This window comes from Asparagus officinalis, chromosome 6 (genome assembly GCF_001876935.1).
Source record: "Asparagus officinalis chromosome 6, Aspof.V1, whole genome shotgun sequence".
Taxonomy (NCBI): Eukaryota; Viridiplantae; Streptophyta; class Magnoliopsida; order Asparagales; family Asparagaceae; genus Asparagus; species Asparagus officinalis.
The window spans coordinates 47261337-47267553 of record NC_033799.1 but is presented as its reverse complement, the minus strand read 5'-3'; the positions used below and the strand labels follow the sequence as shown (position 1 = coordinate 47267553).

Here is a 6217-nt window from a genome sequence, read left to right as displayed (position 1 = left end):
TTGATGTTAAAACGCGGGGTTCGACCCTGGCGTTTTGATGTTGTGACGCGGGGTTCGACCTTGGCGTTTTGATGTTGAAACGCGGGTTCGACCTTGGCGTTTTGATGTTGAAACACGGGGAGGACCTCCGCGTCTTGTCTTGAAGAGATTATCACCAAGTAATCTCTTTTTGTCATAGCGTTGCAAAGATCATTGTCTTGTAATCTTCATCTTGGTTCCTTGAGAATATGAGAGTCGTCAGATTGTAACTCCCGATGTTGATTATGAAGGCTGTTGAAGTAGAGCTTCCATCAGTTGTCGTGAAGGTCGTCAGATTGTAACCTTCAGCAATCTACGCGAAAGTCTTCAGATTACAGCCTTCTGGAAGTCATCAGATTGTAACTTCCATCATCGGTGGTTGATGGGGGATAAGCTATCTATTGTGATTTTTAGACAGCCTACACACAACAAGCTCTTATTCAGGACGTGCTGCTACAAATATTGTAAGTTAAACCTTAAGTTCCACTTAGAAAACAAAGGCGGAGCCAGCATACACAAAAGTAATGAACCATATGTGAGCTAAAAAACAACGTGACACTCCTAATCATTTGGATAATATGTAGTGACCCATCAATTTTTAATGGCCCATACCTAAAAAGAAAGTTACTCTAGGAACATAAACTTAAAAGGTTCAATTCTTTGCAATCAATGAGCTATAAATACCATCAATTTCTAAGAAGAAAAGATAAAAAATACATAAGTTATATTGAAAATGTTATGTTTAGTTGTTCAGGTAATTGCACAACGATTTCAAAGTATGAAGTACAAGTCAATTGTAATTGTATTTAGTTAAATTATTTTTGTATCTCATTAAAGCTCCAAATTATATTGAAAGTGAGAAAATTTAGTGATATCATCGTTATATATATATACATTATGACACCACTCTTATGAATTTCTGGTTCTTCCACTGTCAGTAACCTATACTCAATTATGAAACGAGCAAATGAGTGGCAATGTCCAACTACGGTCGACCTCGAACAAAATTCAAGAGAACCTATTATCCCAAAACAAACACTTTCTTTTGCAATTATGACTCCAAATTGGAAAAAAGAATAAAATTTTTAACCAAAAATATACAAATTGACTTAAAAGCTTTTGTTTGTTAGTTAAATCGAATTAAAAATATGGGTGGAAATGAACCAAATAATTAATAAATAGTTCGATAATTGTTTGAGTTACTACCCGGTCATATTCGATTCAGTAGTTTATTTACCGCTAAACAAATATTTTCTAGTATTCGACTTTATTAACGAATAGAATTTAACTAGATGTATATTCGATTCGTTTGCTTATCAAATATTCGTATAAAATTTGATCACTTATTATTTGTATTATTGCATATATGATGTCATATTTTTAACCACTTATCATTTCTACTTAAGTTTCATGTACTGATTTTAAAACTTAAATAATATTAAATCTTTTTTCTAATGAAAATTTTGATTTAAATGTATATACATCATATATTATAAATGGAAAATTTTCGTTTATGAATTTAAATACTATTTAAAAATCAAATTCTTTAGCGGAACTAATGTGCTTTGATATTCGATAAATATTCGTGAATATTCATAATTATTTATCAAATACTAAGTATTTGAGTTCAAAATTCGAAAACCTCCGTATTTGAATATTGGAGTTGACATTCGAATTCAATAACTTTACACAAATATAAATATGAATGCCTCCCTGCTTGATTCGACTAGATTCGCTCACCACACCTAATTAAAAACTATATATTAGAAAACAAGCACGTTAAGTCACATTGCATTCAATTGATGTCTATCCGTGATCTCATACTTATTTACTGAACGAAACAGTCACTAATAATAAACTACTGTATGATGCAATTATATGGCGTCACGTGAGCTCTCTCGCTCTCTCTCTCTCCTCAGTACTTCCTCATGCAGTGGACGCCAAAATCTAATTCAATTTTCAAAACTCTCTCTCTCTACCCCCGCTCCCCCCTAAAAAGCTCGTCTCTTTCTGCAAAGTTCTGACTCCTGTACTGACTTCTCGTTCAGATCGCTCCAAAATTAAAACCCTCGTCTCTCTTCTGTTCCCCCCCCCCGCCCCCCTCCCCTCTTCTCTTTATTATTTCTCGTTCTTAATATTCTTTACCACATTGGAGAGGGGAGAGGTTCTTGCTCTGGCTTTTCCAACTATGGAAGCCTTCAGCATCCTTCAAGTACTGCGCGCCAAGCGGCGGCGGCCCGGAGCCGGCAACATGCGCACCCTCAGAACCCAGCGACGGCTTGACGTTGCGCACACCACCGTCGCGGCCTCCGCTGTCGCAACCTCGACGGAATCAGAACGTAGACGCTCGGTGACGACGACACGACGAAAGCTCCTTCTTCGACCTCGAGTTCACCGTCCAAAACCGCGACCGACGACGGCCGACGAGGAATGCGGGGACGATTTCCACGTCGGAATCGGCGACGCTTGGAGCGGTGGGATCGAACCTCGCCGTCATCGTCTCGGCGTCCTAGCAATCTCCCTGTCCTCCTTCCCGGCGATTCTCTCGTCGACTCCGATCCCAAAGTTCCTCTTCGCAATCCCCGTCTTTCCTTCAAATCGCCCACCTAGGACTCGAGTCTTCATGCCTCGGCTCCAGAAACCAAAATCGAACAACAAATTGATCACCCAGGGCAAACGACTCTCCGTCAAGCTTCCAAGTCCAGGGAGGTCCCATCGTTTCCCTCTTCAGTCGGTCGAAGGCAGCTCGAAGAAATCGCTTCGAGACGCCCGGCCCAGATCTTGCAAGACGAAGCAGAAGAAGTTCACCAAGGAGACGGTCCAAAAGTACATCAGCAAGCATCAAGGCGCTAGTACGTCAGGGTTTCGAAGACCGGTACGCGGCAGGCTTGAAGCCTCGCTGACGTTCCAGCGTCCGAGGACGAGAGAGGTGAAGCGCCGGGCGGCGGCGCGGCTGAGGCATCGTGCGGAAGCGGTCTGGGAAGATCAAGTCGGTCTCCGGCGTCGGCGGTTGCGCGGTGTCGTCACAGCCGGGTTGACGGTGCACCGCAGAGGAGAGACGATTCGTTGATTCAGCAGACAGGCATGGATCGACGGCGCCATTGCTCATTGCAAGAGATCATGTTGATGTGTTACGCTTTTGCGTCACGCGCTCCTTTTTCCATAGAAAAAGGGAGAAACAAAATCTTTATGATTATTATTATTATTTTCTCAGGTTTGTCACAGGTGCCTTGGTGAGGTTCGAGGGCGATCAGAGCGATGACACGAGAGCGCGAAAGCTGAATGGAGACCGGTGATGTATGTTAAAGCGGTCGGGTGGTTTTCCCCCCACTCTTGTTAATTAAGAGAGTTTGTAAAGTTGTAGCCGTATTTATGTTTGTGTTTAGTTGTATTAAGTTAATCTTGCTCTACTTATGAAATGAGTTGCGGTGACGTCTGTACATTATTGATATCATGAAGAGATGAGTACGAGGTGTGCTGCACATTTAGTGAATGAATTACCTAAAAGAGAGGATGCCAATGAGGAGGTCCATTCGTTATAACCTGCTTTTACGAGTCTGAAAGTTTCAAGTTATAAATTTACAATGATAGTACAGGCATGCGAGTATGTTATGCCAGGACATTGTCAAAGCCTGTTGCAAGTGTTGGGAAATATGGGGCTGCTTTAGAGTGTTAATTAGCACAAACAAACATGCAGTTTTTACACAGAATTTAGATAATGGCATAAAAAATAGATATATAAATTAAACTGAGTTTAGAATATAGGCCTGATGGTCGACGGCTGTGCACAGCACTGTCCCAGAAAAACTAATTGCGCCCCTCTCGATACATGGCGCACGGGCCAAAAATTCCCGGAGATACAGACGACCCTTCTGGTCAGGCGACCCCCTTCCGTCGGCACGCAGCTTCAAGAAGGCTTTGCGAAAACTTCTCGAATTTCAGGGAACCAGCAAATCGTACAACAGTAAGTAAATTCAAGAGGAAGAACAGAGAAAGGAGACAGAAGAGCTTTGTTATATTTCACGTGAATATACAATCCTTCGGCGATTTTAGATCCTTTTATAGCGGAAAAAACAGCCGGTTACTCATAAATTCTCGTAATAACACGTTTAATTTACTGCACCATATGTATTACGTTCAGCCGTTTTTTTTTTTTTGTTCATTAAATCCATAAATCCGCGGTATTTAATTATATAACAGTTTACAAATATTTAATCCTAACCGTACAAATTGTTGATCACATGTTAATTGTTTAAAAATAAAATATTACATTTCTTTAATGATCAAAAATAAAAATGTAGCCAGGATTAAGGCGCGCATTAATGCCGGGTCTAGCGTGCATTGTTGTCCGCAGGTCTGTTACGTGCCGCGACCCGACCCGACCCCGGAAGCCCGGCCGGCCGGCGCGCCGACGTGTAGTGGTGTTCTTTGGAGCATAACTTTGTTTTCTTCTAGGATAGGAGCAGAAAGTGGGAAGGCTTAATAGAGCTATTTTCCATCTCTTTTCAAATGTGGGCGACATAAGTTTTCCTCCTTCTTCTACAACGCCTAAGGTTTTAAGTCTATCTTTGATTATATAACATCCAACAATCCCCTACATAACTTAAAACTAAAATAATTCAGAAATAAACAATAAAAGAAGAAAATCTTGAAAAATAGAATAAGATATGCTGTTCCCTTTATACTATTGTAATAGGTGGGTACCTTTCGATTTGGAACCTTCACGTGACGTTTGTATACGACTCCGTGAGAGCCTTGGTAGACTTCCGCCATGATAACCAGTCTCATTTATCGGATTTCGTACTAAAAAGCACGACATAGTACAGTTTTGAAGATTCTAAACGGGTTGCCGCTATTATCGCCATTGCGGCAGGTATCTTCATTTGTGTTACTATGTGAGCAGCCCTGATCCATTAGTCCGGCCTCACAACTACACAATATAGGTGAAATCGCGTAATAAGCGATGGAGCAAGTAAGCATCCTTGCCTCATGCGGTCTTGGATTCATTTAACAAGGAGTTCCAATCTCTCTCATCGAGGATGGGATCGACGGCGCCATTGCTCATTGCAAGAGATCATTGAATGGTACGCTTTGGTCACCGCTCCTTTTTCCATAGAAAAAGGGAGAAAACAAATCTTTATATTATTATTATTATTTTCTCAGGTTTGTCACAGGTGCCTCTGGTGAGGTCGAAGAGCGATCAGAGCGATGACAGAGGCGCGAAAGTGAATGGAGACCGGTGATGTATGTTAAAGCGGTCGGGGGTTTTCCCCCCCACTCTTGTTAATTAAGAGAGTTTGTAAAGTTGTAGCCGTTTTATGTTGTGTTTAGTTGATAAGTTAAATCTTGGTCTACTTATGAAATGAGTTGGTGACGGTTGTACATATTGATATCATGAAGAGATGAGTACGAGGTGCTGCTGCACATTTTAGTGAATGAATTACTAAAAGAGAGATGCCAATGAGGAGGTCCATCATGTTATAACCTGTTACGAGTCTAAAGTTTCAAGTTATAAATTTACATTGATGTACAGGATGCGATATGTTATGCCAGACATTGTCAAGCGCTGTAGCAAGTGTTGGGAATATGGGCTGTTTAGAGTGTAATTAGCACAAAATGCAGTTTTAACAGAATTAGATAATGATAAAAAATAGATATAAAATTAAACTGAGTTTAGAATATAGCCTGATGGTCGAGGCGTGCAAGCACTGTCCCAAGAAACTAATTGCCCCCTCTCGTACAGGGCTACGCGGCAAAAATTCCCGGAGATACAACGACCCTCGGTCAGGCGACCTCCTTCTCGTCGGCACGAGCTTCAAGAAGGCTTTGCGAAAACTTCTCGACTTTCAGGGAACCAGCAAATCGTAACAGTAAGTAAATTCAAGAGGAAGAACAGAGAAGGAGAAGAAGAGCTTGTTATATTTCGCTATATACAACTCTTCCGGATTTAAAACTTTTGAAGGGAAAAAACCAGCCGTTACTCATAAATCTCGTAATTAACACGTTTTAATTACTCACCCATTAATGTATTAACGTTAGCCGTTTTTTTTTTGTCATTTAAATCCATAAATCCGCGGTATTTTAATTATAACAGTTACAAAATATTTAATCCTAACCGTTACAAAATGTTTATCACATGTTAATTGTTTAAAAATAAATATTACATTTTAATTATTCAAAAATAAAAATGTAGCAGATT

At 40.5% G+C, this 6217-nt stretch overlaps 1 long non-coding RNA gene across 1 annotated transcript; it reads left to right on the top strand.

Annotated features, from left to right (window-relative positions):
* LOC109845071 lies at positions 5050-5495 on the top strand. Its single transcript, XR_002248215.1, has 2 exons — positions 5050-5102; positions 5182-5495. It is a non-coding gene; the product is annotated as an uncharacterized LOC109845071 (long non-coding RNA).